This window comes from Cryptomeria japonica, chromosome 9 (genome assembly GCF_030272615.1).
Source record: "Cryptomeria japonica chromosome 9, Sugi_1.0, whole genome shotgun sequence".
NCBI lineage: Eukaryota > Viridiplantae > Streptophyta > Pinopsida > Cupressales > Cupressaceae > Cryptomeria > Cryptomeria japonica.
This window is the reverse complement of record NC_081413.1, coordinates 139,975,372-139,988,541: the sequence shown is the minus strand read 5'-3', so window position 1 is coordinate 139,988,541 and position 13,170 is coordinate 139,975,372.

The following is a 13,170-nucleotide window of genomic DNA, read 5'->3' as shown; positions in this document are numbered from 1 at the left end:
TGAGTCATCGCTTGAAAATCCAAACAATGTTGTCATCATGACATATCCTATTGTAACCGACACTATTCAAAATTCATTCAATCCTTCCCAAGATGTAGTGGTAGGTGATGATGATGATTTAGCTTTACCACCATGGTTATTTACCAATGCTCTCAAAAGAAAGAAGCAAGTAGTGTCTCCTAAAGTTTTTTATTTTAGTCAACTTGTTCCCATCAAACTCAAGACTACCAAGAAAGACAAAACCTTAAGTGCTATCTGGATTCCACGATCCATGCTAATGTTCAATAATTTATTCTAGATTTGGTTGTGTATGCCAATTATTATCATCAAATCTAGAAGAAATTAGTGAACATAAGCTAAAACCTTGTCAAGGGTGGAGGTGGATAAAGCAAGGAATAAGTATGCAAAGTTGTTGTTCCTCCTCTTGATAAAGATATGGATCAAATTCAAGAATCAGACTATGTAATCCATAGGATTAAACTAGGGAAGCAAACTCATTATTCTATTGCACAAGATGCTTAGCTAGCTCCAGAGGCTCTCGTATTCAGATATGATGAAGATAAGGCTAAAAAGGATCAACTTAAAGCATGAGTTGAATAGATCACCTCAATAATCATAAAAGTAGCCAAGTCCTCAGAAGCCATCGAACTAGTGACTTCATCACTGGATGAACAAATTGTGAAAAGAGCGAAGCAAGTAGCATCATGGAGTAGAGCTGTAGGAGAATGGATGTACAGGATGCTAAGTCAAGTTACACAGCTCCTAAGTTCATATTTCACCATTGTTAATAACCTTGATGTCGTAAGAAAAGAAGTGGACAACACCATAAAGGTTTTCTCTCAAGAACTTGAATCGCAAGAGAAGGACTTTGAAGCATGGATAAAACTCGAAGATGTTTATGTAGATGATCTCATATAGAACGATACTATTCCTTCACGGCATATGTATGTTGAGCAACAAGAGGCGTTGAAACATCGAATGAATATTACAGAGTGCCTAGTCAAGGACATGAGGAAGCCCAAAAAGAATGTGCTGATAAGAAGAAAGAAATTATTGTAAAAATATTTGAAATTCCATGTGCTTTCCTGGATGAAAATGAAAATATCCTTGACATTTATGATGTCATCAAATAATTTCGCTTGCTCGTGACTACTGAAATTGGTAGAGAGGATTTTTCTTTGTCCTCGACTGATATACTAGATGATCTTCAATTCATCTTGGATTTTCTAGATTCACTTCCGAAGAAACACGAGAAGTGTTGCATTGTCTTGGAGAATTCCATCACATAGGTCAAGATCATCACCAACAATACCCATGGACCTGATAGAGTTCAAATGCAAGATGTCATACAAAAATTTGAAGAATTCCATAAAGGAGACTCGACTTGAGGAAGATGACACTTCATCATTTTCATATTTTTCTAATGGCATTTTGTCATGTCAATTGACACCTTGGGTGTCATTTTCTATATGCTCATGTGCACATGTTGGGTGCAAAAGTCCTAAGTCAAATCGAACTCTTCTTTTGACTTAGTATTAAAGTTCATTGTAGTTTCCTATTTTCATGTTGCACCCTTTTTCTATATAAACGAGGGTTATTATTGTAATAAGGATCTTTTTATTTCGTCATTGTTTATGCAACAAAACTCTGCCAAAGTGAAGAGAAAATTGAGACTTGGTGTTCATTTTGTAAATTTACGATTAAATCCAAGAGAACATAAGTTTGGTTTTAAAATTTTGTTTTGAGAACAATCTTGTATATAGTATGAATGTTCTTATGTCATTTATGTCCTATTTTGTTGAAAGGTTAGAGTTGAGTATAGTTCTCGATGATAAATATTGAAAATTTGTTCGAGTTTCCACAAGTAGTCTTTGAGTTACTCAGGAAAAAAAAGAACTGGAAATAGGTTGATAAGATTGTTTAAAGTCTTTGAGCTTTTGCAAGTTCTCTCTGAAGTTTGTATTGGAAAGATAAAAAGTAAAGTCTTTGTGCTATACGAATTATTTAGTTAGAGTAGAATATCCTTCAATATATCTATAAGCCTTTGAGCGTGCAATATATCTGGGTTACAATGGTTGATAGGAATTGGCTATTCAGAAGAATCTTTGAGTTCTTGGTGTACACAAGCCTCGTCCCCTGATTATTTTTCAGAAAAATGGAAGTAATGAAAGACCTTGTTCTTCCACGAATACTTTACTTCCCAGCTAACTTAGTTTTTAATATATCACTACAAAAAATAGAGTTGTTTTAGTTGAGGAATATATTCTAAAAAGAGAATTAGATATAACTAGTTCTGAAAAAAGAGGACTAAGTTGTTGTTTCATCTTGGAATGGTGTAAAGCTAGCAGGTAGATAGGATAGAACATAATTGCAGTAGAAATGGGGAGTCTTCCCTTACAATTAGGAGAGATCATATCTTGCCTGCTGAGAGATATTATCTCACATGATATCATGAAAGTCACATTTTGCAAACCTTCATCAATTGACAAAATTTTCACCCAACAAAACCCTTGGACAAGAATTTAACAATTTCCTATGTGTGCGATAAAAAATGTACGTGGTAAACTAAGGGCTAAAAAGAAAGATACTTAACCGAACAAGCACAAGACATCATACACATCAAGATTAGAATGTTAAAATGAAAACATAATTAAAATGAAATAGAAAATGCAAACCAAAATCCCGCTTAAACTTGATAGTTCCTTGATTTTTGTGTATGCGCCATGATGTCTTCAGATGTTCGATATTGCTCTGTGATATTGATGCAATGATAAATGGATTGATGGATGAAAATGATAATGGATAGTTTGAGTGATAACTCCAATAGAGTAACGATATGATGTATGAAAAGTGAATGAAATTGGGCATTATGACAATATGGATGTGCTAATGGTGGTTGAAATTCTACATTGTAACAATGCAATGCATAAAATGTGGAGAGAATTTTGCATGATAATGATATGGTAGTGAGAAATTGGATCCTTTGATCTAAAACGAGGAGGGATTAAATAGAAGGGAGGAGAAGAAGGGATTTGAAAATGCAACACTTGTCCTCAGAGGACAAGTGGCTCAACAAGGGAGGACAAGTGTCCCTTAGAGGGACATGTCAAAAAGGGGCTTGACATGTGTCCTCAAGGACACATGTCCAATTTGGGAGGAAGCCACCCAAAAATAGAATCAAATTTATTAGTATTAAGAAAATTAGGGGGATATGTGTGCACACACATGTGAGGGGAGGTTATGATAAGGTTAGTTTTGGGGATAGGATTGGTTAGATCCAATGGGTTAGATTGGACATTAGGTTAGAAGGGGGTTAGTTAGGTAGTTAGAAGCTAGGAGACATGTGACATATTTAAATAATTATTTAATTATTTAAATGAGGGGAGGGAAATTAATTAATTAAACGGATTGGAGAGGGGATTAATTAATTAAAAATTAATCAATTCGAGGATTGGAAAGGGGGAATTAATTAATTCAAGGGATTGGAAGGGGGGAATTAATTAAATTTGACTAAATTGATAAGCCAAATTTAAGTGCCTACATTTTGCCCCTCTTTGCGGTGACACTAGAATAGCATCAACGTGAAGATAATAAGGCACTTGCGAGAGTAGAAAAAGGAAGGGTGATCAAGAAAGGAGCGAGAAAATGCCCCAGGTAGATGAAAGAATGGGTAGGGATGCTCCTTTGAGAGGGTGCATGGGGAGAAAGGACCGAGCGACCTCTTGAAAGAAACATTGTCCTAGTGGACAAGATGGAAAGCAAGAAGCATGAGAAGAGGAGATCATGTGAATGCAGTGGATATGAAGATGGAAACATCATGGAGTGCGAGCACATACAAAACAAGACATCATTTAGTACTTATTTTAATTTAGTAGTTTTTGTAAGTCGCCAAGGTATAAGGAACTAGGGTGGAATATCACAACCAAAGCATGGACTGACACATATAAACATTCACACAGGCTAATCTAGCACCACACAGAGTTACAGAAACCCTACAGGCAACAGTGCTAGAAGAACCCCAAGCGGAAGATATGCCCCAATGTAACATGAGATAATAGAGACCTCACAAGGGTACAACAAGGAACACATCCAAAAGAAATGCCAAGCGAAACCAAAAGCAACAAGATCACATACCGAGCCATGTTATTCCTAGCGCACCATTATATAAAGGATCATGGCGACCAAGAGGAAACATGAACCAAGGAGCTTAAAAAGATAAACAAAAATAAAAAAAGAATTAAATCCAACATGAGGGTCTCAAATATCTTTTGTCAAAGAATTTGATGATGTTTGGTTTCAGGAAGGATACATCTTGTATAAGACAAAAATGATCAAGACATCTAGTTTCAAGAAGGATACATCCTATATAAGACTAAGATAGATCAAAACGTCTAGTTTCAGGAAGGCTACATCCTGTATAAGACAAATGATGGGTGTTGGCGAGAAGAATACATCTCAAAACAACACCAGGATACAAGATTAATGATGATCAACAAAAGGATATAATAGGATAATGATGACCAAGATGCTCAAAGATTATTGTTCAAGATCTAACTGATAGGATATGACCTCGAAGGACTGGATCGACCTATGTTTATGTACAACGACACCTATATACAAGATGTACAAGAGATATGGATGATGGAAGAAGACCCAGGGACATGAATGAGATTGCCCCAGTCAGGATGAAAAGAGCTAAGACATTGAGGATGATGATTGGGCATGATACATCTCAATGATGATGAGAAGATTGTGATTGAGGTATGCATCAAGGCTGGGAACAAGACCAAGGACGCAATTGGATGATTAGATTAGTGATCAAGGCTTGCAGAAAGGCTGGGAACAAGACCAAGGAAGCGATCAAATGATTCGATTAACATTTGGTTTTTTGATAGTTGAGGAAAATGAATAGGATTGCGAGTAGCAGATGGATTGGTTGGACAAAATGGAATTGGATTGCGTGGGTGTAGCCAAGAGCTAGATACCAATGACGATGGATGAAAGAGGTGATGGGAGGAAGAAAGGGATGAAGGATAGGATGAAAAGGATTTGGAGATGTAAGCATTGTGGATGGATTAGGTTTGGGGATAAAAGGATGAAGGATAGCTAGACGGAGGTAGATGAGGATTGGGAGAGGAACCGATTATGGATGAAAGGATGGAAGAACTGGTGGATAAGGATTGGGGGATGATAGGATAATATGACTGACAGGAGGATAACAAGCCGAGGGAAATGAATGGAAGATAGGTGATGGGTAAACAAGGACTATGAAGGAAAAGTATGATAGAGAAGTGGAAGCTAAGAGGTGCCCAAAGCATTTATACATAGTGGCCTTTTCTTTTTATCAAGATCCAAGGGAGGATGGAGGAAGTGAAATGGATTGGATATGATGGATATGGTAGGTAGATGGAATGGAGGAGGAAATGGCTAGATGGCCGGAAGAAATTTCCCATGAGTGTGGAGATAAAAAGGATGAGGGTAATTACGCATGACGCCCGTTTGCCAGGTTTTCATCATGGTACTTGTCCAATGCACTTGTTTGCCAAGTTTTCACCTTTGGACGAATTTTTCTCTTTACATTTTTTTTAATTTCTAGGAGGAAATTTATGGATGGAGATAGATGAGGATAAATAGATTTGAAAAATAGGTGACAAGGGAGATGTATGGAGGACTCAAGCATCAATTTCCATATCAAGGTAATAGAAGCTCATTTAGAGTGATCACTAGATGTTGGTAGAGCTTTATTAGGAATGAGTGCATTATGCAAAGGCTAGGATTAGATGGTTTTGATGGGGAATTCAAGGGATATGGTGGTGGCAAGTGTTTGAACGAAAGGATGGAAAGTGATTGTGATGGAGGGATGTTGTTAGGACCAACATTGGCACATGTTGTGAAGGATGTGCAATGAATAGAGGGGAAATGGATGTAGCAAGTGGATACGACGGAGGAATGGTGATAGGAAGCTTTGGGCCATAGGGACCCAAAATAGATTTATGAGATAGAAGGAGAGAATGTTTAGCTGGTGGACTAGCGATTTTGGATGCCATTGCAGGTTTTTCTTTTGGATGCACTACTTCTTTTTGCTTTGGGATCCACATTGTTTTTTCTTTTGCTTTAGTGGGCCTTTGAGACCTTTGGGATTCATTGAATTTTTGTATAAGATTTTGCACTATTGGAATATGTCTTTTTGAGTGGATATGGTCATCTTTATATTGTTGTGGATGTTTCGCTTTACACCATTTTGAGTTTGCATCCAAATTTATGATAGTAGCCTTAGAGGGAGTGTGTGAAGGTGTAGGGGATGGAGGAATTATGGATGAAATGATGGATGTGGGATGTTGGATGGAATGTGGGGATGTGTGCCTTCGTTGATCTAGACTAGGAATAAAAGGAATAGGATTTTTATGATGGGTGATGGAGATAGTGGATTTGTGTATGAAGGGATGAGTAGGAAAAGATGGAGGATAGGATTTTGGGATATAAGGGCCCAACATGGATTTAGCATGTGGGAGATATATGAAGGTATATTTTGGGACATAGGGACCCAAAATGGATTTAGAGGACGAAGGAGGAAGATGGATGGGTGTTTTAGCTTTATATGATGGAGGGGGGGATGGTGAAAAATGATTTGGAGGAATGATGGGAAGAGGCAATGGTGTGTTTGGAAGCATACTTTGACTTTGCATTAGTCGTACCAATATTTTTGGATGAAGTGTCTTGGGATATGTAACCAAGACCATGAGATCCTGGATGTGCTTTAACATGGATGGGCTCCAAATTACCCTTCTCATGTAGGCCTAAGCCTTTACCTTGATAGTTCATTTGTTTGAGCATTTTATCTAGTGTAGGATACTTGTTCTCTAGGTAACAATATGTGAGTCCTTTATCAAATGGAGGAGAATGGGTGGTGTATATGAGATGTTATTTTGTTGCGAGGGAACTACCATGGATGAATGTAAGCAAACCAAGGGCACATAATGACAATGGTGAGATAGTTTGGATAGGAGGAAGTGGAGAATCAAGAGGTGGAGTATATGAGATGGGAGGACCTTGACTTGGTAGAGGAAACGATAAGGGATCTTGACTTGGAAGAGGAGATGATAAGGGATCTTGACTTGGTGTAGATGGAATGGTAGGATCTTGACTTGGAAGAGGGGATGATAAGGGATCTTGACTTGGCATAGATGGAATGGTAGGATCTTGATTTGGATTAATAATTTTTTCAATATTCTCTAGAACAAGATGTTGACATGGAGATATTGGTATGGATGGTGTGATGAGGAGTGACTGGGTGGACTCTTCAGATGGAATAGAAGGTTTAATGACTTGAGTGTATGGACTGGATGAAAGGATGAGAAATTCCTCAGCTGGGATAGATGGAGTAGATGGAAGGATGGGAGATTCTTCGATTGGGATAGATTGACTGGATGGAAGGATGGGGAGTCCCTCAACTAGGGGAGGTAGATTAGATGGAAGGATGAGAGGTTTTGCAACTGGGATAGATGATGGGAGGATGGGAGGTTTTTTAGCTGGAGTTTGGATAACAGTAGGAGTAGGTGATGGGGATTGTGGGTGGACGATCTTAATGGATCAAAGGTTTTTAATTGTGTTAGGAAGTGGGAGAGAAATGATAGGTGCGAGGGTTGGAAGTGAAGTTGGTGGATTGAGATAAGATGGGGTGAACAAAGGTAGACTAAGGTAGGATGAAGAAGATGAAGGTGTTTTGGTTTGTTGCACACAAGGAACTTGTTGAACTTGAGATGTGCCATCTTGAAGACATTTGGCCCAAATATAGTTAGGTATAACATTTTGTGATGGGGGATTTTAGTTAGGATGACCTTGTAACTGATGAATGTTCATCACCACATAAGATGAATGAGGTTCGTCTAAGTAACTGAGTCATGGTCGTGAAACAATGGGTTGCGATGTCACTTGCGGTTGACATTATGGGGCATTGACAATTTGTGGCACTGATCGGACGAGTTGGGGCACTGATGATAATGGCATTGTGCAATTCATGCCTCGAGTCATAGCCTGCGTGACTAATGATGGCGGATTAGGATTAGACAAAGGATTGAGATAGGATGGGAGATTAGAATTGGATGGAAGATTTAGATAAGATGGAGGATTAGAACTGGATGGAGAAGTGAGATAAGATACGAGATTAGAACTGGATGGAGAATTTAGATAAGATGGAAGATTAGCATTGAATGGAGAATTTAGATAAGATGGATGATTAGGATTGGATGGAGAATTTAGATAAGATAGAGGATTAGCACTGGATGGAGGATTAGCACTGGATGGAGGATTTAGATAAGATGGAGGATTATGAATGGATGGAGAATTTAGATAAGATGGAGGACTATGATTAGAGATTGTGTAATGAATTGGGGATAATGAGATGATGGATTTCGATTAGGGATGTAAGCGGAAGCAAAAGAAGGATGACCAAACTCATCATAATAAAATTGTGGCATGACTATTAGTTGATGAGTTGGAAAGATGAAAGATGAGAATGAACGATAAAATAATGCTCGTGATGAGATGAATGACAAGCTCAGACTAGGATGGAGACCGACTCTGAGGAAATTGGAAAGAGAGTGAGATTTGATGTTTGATTTTGGACGTTTGATGCTTGGATCGATGACCTAGGAAGAAGGCAACGATGACGCGAATTAGGAGATGATAGATGATGATGGACGATAAACCAAAGTTCAGAATGAGATGAATGACAATAATACACTAGAATAGGGACTGACTTTGAGGAAGTCGGGAAGAGGATGAAGTTCGATGTTTGATTTTGGAGGTTTGATTTTTGGATTGATGACCTAGGAAGAAGGCAATGATGATGTGAATTAGGAGATGAGAAATGATGATGAACGATAATGATGACGCAAGCTAGAAATGAGAATTGAGATCTGGTTAGTGATGTTTGATTGAAATGAGAGACTAGAGTTATGACTTCTAATTGAGATGATAAAAGTTTGATTATGTAAGTAAAAAACCTTAGAGGATGATAGTAATGATGCAAGATCGGGCATGCCAAGCTTTGAATTTCTAAAGATTCGAGGATCTAGAGAATTTTTCTCTCCGATTGGGGGGTACATGAGGGGTGTCTTTGGCATGCGCATATCAGAACGCCTGAGCCAACAAGTAGAAGGATTGGGGCCACTATAACATTGGTTCGTAGTAATTTTTTGACGGGTCTAGTCCAATAACGATTTTGCGAAGCAAGCCACTTAAGGCTCTAATTGAGCTTATCGGTGCAGAGAAGGCCTCCACATATGACGAATTCACTCAAACTTTGGCTATTTGACCAGTTATTTGTATAGAGGCTCGAAAAACACCACTCGAGGTCATGTCGAGAGGGATGCTATCCCCAACGTGCCCCTGTTTTGAAACACTCCCTTGAGGTGATGAGGCCCCCAAGAGGCGATCAACTAATAAGGATAAAAATGAGTGTCGCTAACCACCTTTCTCATTATTGAAGTTCCATAAAGGCGAGGGGAGAGGATAATAGGTGTAACTGTCGGTCCACCCTACGAGTGCATAAGTGTGCCAAACACGAAAGACACAAGATTCATTTAAATCCCCATATAGAATTTGTTTACTCTAAAAAGAAAACACACTTCTAAGTTACCCCTGCAAAACAAACCGTTAGAAGTTTTCAGATTCGTCTTTGACCGCTCGAAACACCCCTGTAAGCAAAATGATTAGAAGTTTCAATTTTAAGTCTTTGGCTGATCGAAACGTTTCTATTATCCTTGCCACGTGCTGCAAACAAACCATTAGTAGCATAAGTCAAAATCACAACATCTTTTTCTAAATTTTAGTTTATTTTTTGGGAATTTTCTAAAATTAGAAACTTGCTAAAAATGGAAACCTGCTAGATTTAGAAACCTATTAAAAATGACAACTTGCTAAAATCAGAAACCTGCCAAAATTAGAAACCTACTAAAAATGGTAACATAATAAAAATGGAAACCTGCTAAAAATGAGAACCTACTAAAAATGGAATCCTTCTAAAAATAGAAACTTGCTAGATCTAGAAACCTACTAAAAATAGAAACCTGTTAAAAATGGCAACTTGCTAAAAAAGGAAACCTACTAAAAATATAAACATGCAAGATCTAGAAACTTGCTAGAAATATAAACCTGTCATATTTAGAAACCTACCAGAAATGGAAACTTGCTAGATTTAGAAATATGCTAAAAATGGCAACATGCAAATATGATTAAATCGACTCATGAAGTGGGTCCCACCGGGCGTGCCAGAATATGTGAGGAAAAATTATGCTCGAATATGAGAGATTGAAATACCTACTATGACAATCAAGCAAACACAATTAGCTCAAACACCTCGAGATTAGGATGCTAGAAAGAAATGAATAAAGCATTAAAGACATTAAAAACAACAAAATGCAAACTCTATTCAAATCGTTGATTTGATTATTCCCTTGTAAGATGTGTGCTCATTGACGCAACAACTGGTCGATATTGCTTCATGATATGATTATGATGATCGGATTCAAGATATGAGGATTGGATGGTACGAAGTGTGGATGAAATTGGGCATTATGACAATATGGATGTGCTAATGGTGGATGAAATTTTGCATTATAATAATGCAATGCATAGAAGGCGGAGAGAATTCTGCATGATAACGATATGGTATTGAGAAAGTGGATCCTTTGATCTAAAATGAGGAGGGATTAAATAGGACAAGGGAGGAGAGGAAGAGATTTGAAAATGCAACACTTGTCCTCAAGGAGGACAAGTGGCAATCCTAGAGATGACAAGTAGAACAAGATTCCACACAAGTGGCTCAACAAGGGAGGACAAGTGTCCCTTGGAGGGACAAATGTCAAAAAGGGGCATGTCCGATTTGGGAGGAAGCCACCCAAAAATAGAATCAAATTTCCTAATATTAAGGAAATTAGGGGAATATGTGTGCACACACATGTGAGGAGAGGTTATGATAAGGTTAGTTTGGGGGGTAGGGTTGGTTAGAACCCATGGGTTAGATTGGAGGTTAGGTTAGAAGGGGATTAGTTAGGTAGTTAGAAGTTAGGAGACATGTGACATATTTAAATAATTATTTAATTATTTAAATGAGGTGAGGGAAATTAATTAATTAAAGGTATTGGAGAGGGAGATTAATTAATTTGAGGATTGGAAAGGGGGGAATTAAGTAATTAAATTAATTAATTCAAGGGATTGGAAGGGGGAATTAATTAATTAGATTAATTAATTCAAGGGATGGGCTTAATTAATTAAGATATTTAATTAATTAAATGGCTAAAGGAAATAAATTTGACTTGATTGATTAGCCAAATTTAAGTGCCTACACTATGTATGATAATTATTTAAAAATCCAAGCCCAGATATTCTTCATATCAGTCTTGGGTACGATAAAATGACATATAATCACTAATTCTTCAAGCATTGCAACATCGTTTAAGACCTCATTAATGACATCTATAGTTTGTAAGCCTTGATGATCCACGACCAAGCATCTATATGTTCCTTTTATGATGATTTTACATGCTTCATTCTGCACTTTCACACCTTCACATGCCTGCCTCTGCCCATTTGCACCTTCGTATCCTTGCTTCTATTCATCTGTTTTCTTCTATATAATATAATATAATATAATATAAGCTATACTATTATATTATTTAAGTGAAATAATAAGAAATTAAAATATTTTATGAAATTATTAATTTTTGATAGTTTTTTTATTTTTCCTTTTTGAAACTTAAAAAAAAGGGACATGCTATCCTCATAATTATCACCAATTGACTCAAATAATTCACCACTAACTCTTTGTCACTTTCAAATGACAATTTTTCACTTTCCAACTCATATCCTTGATCTTATCCTCACCTTTTATTTGATTTTCCTTAGAAAAATCTATGAATAAGATCATTATTCAACATTTTCGGACAATAACATTTCTGCAAATCTAGTCTATTGAAATCAACCATCAATAAAATCAAAGTGCATCAATTTTGATGTTTGTATCTCAAATTAGGATTTTAATTTGATTTCCATCTTTTGCTTTCAAATTATTTATATTTTTTGTCTTTTGATTTTAATGCTCATAATTGGAGTCGGGTTAAACTATAGATGCAAAATTCTATAGGAATATTGTACTCACTATACATTAAACTAAGGAGCCGTGAATATCAAGTCTTTCAATTCATAGTCAAACAAATTTCTCACTTTAGTTTACAAAGGAAGCACTAGAAATAAGTGCAAATGAGAATGTTGTTTTCTGTATTGATCATATATGTGGCATTGAGTTTAGTTGTAGGTGGAGCAAAGGGCACAACACTGGATCGATTTTGCACTTGTCTTAGGTTCAAAGATGGCCATCAATTGCATGAAATTTCTTCTCATCTTATCAATATAGTTTTGCTAAATGGAAATGTCAGGGGAAGTCCCCTTTTATCATTTGTGAATGGAGTATGTTTGGATCAGTTCATGATTTTGAAGCCCACTTACAAAGATGTTGTGAAAAATTGACATACTATTGAAATTCGATCGATATATTTTATCAATAAGGCATATACTTTTCTTTCATCCCAAAATTTAATAACATGAGAGGTAGATTTAAGTGATTTTAGTCTACTTTACAATTCAAAAGTTTTTGAATCCCCCATTTAATCAAAATTTATGTTTCCTATTAAATAATATGTGTATGAAGGTAATGCGAAACTTCTCCAATTAGACTCAATTTAATTATATTTTTTTAATTAAAAATTAAGCTTACAATAATTAAGCCCATATTTAAAAAAAAAACTAATAAATTAAAAACTCAATATTTAAAAATTCTTATTTGGATTTACAATTATTAATATATTTTTGGTAGATTTTTTTGTTTAAAATATTAAAAAAAATGTAATTAAATTTATTCCAATTTTTAAATACAAATTTGTAATAGTCAAATTTATTTTTTAAATTTTGGTGAATTTTTTTGTCCAATTTAATTTAATTCAATTTTATTTTTTGGTGATGGAAAATTTATTAATGAGATTTATATTTAGTATCAATATTCTTATACTTATGTCTCTCTATAATTTAAATTGGTATCTCTCAATATATTTTACATAGATTTTTAAAAATATAAGTATGCTAGTATTTATACATTAACTTTGAATGAAAAAG